The 2610-nt window shown below is 53.4% G+C and overlaps 1 long non-coding RNA gene across 1 annotated transcript; it reads left to right on the top strand.

Annotated features, from left to right (window-relative positions):
• Window positions 1-728: 728 nt before the first annotated feature.
• Window positions 729-2328, top strand: LOC132344097 (uncharacterized). The gene is made up of 3 exons (XR_009493213.1): window positions 729-1108; window positions 1586-1668; window positions 2107-2328. It is a non-coding gene; the product is annotated as an uncharacterized lncRNA (long non-coding RNA).
• Window positions 2329-2610: the final 282 nt, after the last annotated feature.

The raw sequence follows: 2610 nt of genomic DNA, 5'->3' as shown, positions 1-2610 counted from the left end.
TGTGTTGTTACAACAGCTAACATGTAATAATGCCATTGTAAATAACCAAAAAACAGTAGACTATTACTACCTTTACATACACTATACAGTTGTGGCTGAAATTGACCTTGTCACGGTCCATCAAGATTCACCATGAAAGATGTAGAGGGATATATAACTGGTATCAAGTTGTGTCCATGATAACGAAAATACGCACTACCTGGGACACGATAATCATTCATGGCAACTGGATCTCTTGCAGTGTACAGCAAGACTGCAGTGAGATAGTACCTTGTAAAAAGAGCTTGAGAGAAGGTGTCCACTATAGCAGTCATATACATCAGGAATTCTACACACTTAGTTAAATTATTATATACATGATACATTGAATTAGAAAACTGAGCAAATCCTCTTAAAAATCCCTTATGTGTTGCAAAAAACCTAGGACTAATCCTAGGGGCTATGCCGACAACCACATCAGAGAGCAGTGGCTGCCTGTCCTCGTGTTCCGTGTTCCGGTGTAAATGCAGGCCCTGTCGCACTGGCGTCTGCCACGATCTGAGAAACCACGTGTTCAAACCTTTCAGAATCCTTAAGGGGTTTGATTTCATAGGTAAGGTCATCCAACTTCATGGTACCTTTGAGACCCCCCCCCCCCCATAGCAAGTCTCCAAGGTGACCATGGACAGAGGAATCTCCTCCAAGTAGCCGAGGTAGTAGCAGTCTGAGGGGACGAAGGGGTAGTCCGTCTGGAGCGCTCCTTGGTCGTCCTGGGTCTTCAGCGGCAGGCGTCCGGGCCAGAAGAGTTTCTTGCACCGCAGGAGAATCACGTGCCTTCGGCCCGCGAAGCTCAGACTGTAGGAGAGCCGGCCCGGCTTGCGGACGCCCTTGCCTCGGCGCAGCTCCCTCTGGAGGATCACCACCTCCGCGGAGCCATAGCGCCACAAGGGGCGGCCGGCCAAGCCGGGGACGTGGGCCAGCGCCACCCAGAGCGCCAGCAGTCAACCCGCCTCCCGCAGGGCGCGCTGGCAGCGGGGTCCCAGCGCCGCCAGCTCCGCACGTGCGCCGTGGACCGGAGGGGTTAGCGTCTCCCGGCGGGATTAGCGAACAGTCTCAGGGAAGGGCGCGGGTAGGTCCGCTTGTGAACTCAGCTGGGGCCGAGGTGGGGCGGCGGAGGGCCTCCGGGGGCGGTTCCGGCGCGCGACTTGCACTTCCCCTGAGGGACCAGCACTTCTCAAGCAGGACCTGCACTTCCCCCGCGGAACCAGTACTTCCCCAGTGGGACCAGCACTTCCCCCAAGGAACCAGCACTTCCCCAGTGGGACCAGCATTTCTCCAGGGCACCGTGAACCCCTTCAGAGTCCTCCACCCGGTGTTCCCCCCAGACTGTGTCCCCTGCTGCCCTGGGGAGGACAGAGGCCGCCCCGACCCTGGAGGCCCCGGAGCGTCCCCTCCAGTCCTTGTTGGAGGGGCTTCCCTGGACGGTGGGACGTTCCTCCCCCCCCCCACCCCACCTCCCAGCTGGAGACATCAGGGACTGTTTCTTGGTACCCAATGCGAGACAACAGATATTTCACTCTTATGAAAATTCTGTACTTTTTTTCAGGGGAGGAAAAAAATCTAGTACCAGGTCATGACCAGAAGAAAAACTGTCCTGGTTCTCCAGACTCTGAATATTTTCCTTTGAAGGTTTGAACATACTCCCGCCATTTTAACCGAACGTTTTGGGGGATGGACTCCCCGGCCAGGACGTTTACTCCTTGCCTCATCTGGCAGGACTCCGTGGCCGCCCCCACCCCTCCCCCGCCCAAAACCTGCCACCATCCCACCAGGGCCTGCTTGTCCCCAGGGGATATAACCAGCAGGCTAGTTTCTGCTCTGATAGCCAGAGTGAAAAGTTCCTATTTCAGTCGGGCAACTCTGCGGCCCAGGTTCCCAGACTGAAATAGGGGAAAGTTCCTATCATTTCAGGCCGGCAGCTCTGTGCCTTTCTCTTCCTTTCTCCCTTCCTTTCAATTTTAAACTCTTCCTTTCTCCCTTCCTTCCTTTCCCATATACATGGCAATCTGTATCCCTAGGAGAGAATCCACAGAGATTATCCCTTACCTTCCTTTTTTGTATACACAGAAAACTGTATCTGAGATATATAATCCACCAGGACTTGATGCTCACCACTCTGACCTCCTATGACAGAAAATCCAAAAAAGAACAGACATATCTCTCGGATACATTATGAGTACTTGAATCAGGTGGCTATATACGACAAGGATCAGAACATTGCAGATTGACTATACTGCAACATAACATCACATGGTATTAAAAAGAAGGAAAGAGAAGCAGTGCCTGTTTTATTCCCCCCGACCTCCCTGACTGGGTCTGCTAACCCATCTCTGGAGCCTAAGCAGCCTTAGGTCCCCTGCTGCATTGGGGTGAGTCTGACACAGCCTGGCAGGTGCCCTTCACTGAACTCTTTTTAAACACCTACTGTCTGTTATGTTCTGGCTTGGACCAGACTCCCCAGCAGGATACGGGCCTCCAGGGACTTGGGACACAATATTACAAGCCCTGCACATGCCCTCGTGCTGGGCATTCCAGCTCAAGCCTCCTTTCTGGAGTGCAGCCTCCTAGACA

The sequence above is a fragment of the Bos taurus genome, chromosome 27 (genome assembly GCF_002263795.3).
Source record: "Bos taurus isolate L1 Dominette 01449 registration number 42190680 breed Hereford chromosome 27, ARS-UCD2.0, whole genome shotgun sequence".
Taxonomy (NCBI): Eukaryota; Metazoa; Chordata; class Mammalia; order Artiodactyla; family Bovidae; genus Bos; species Bos taurus.
Note: the sequence above shows the minus strand (reverse complement) of the source record. Positions and strands in the feature narration are given on the sequence as shown.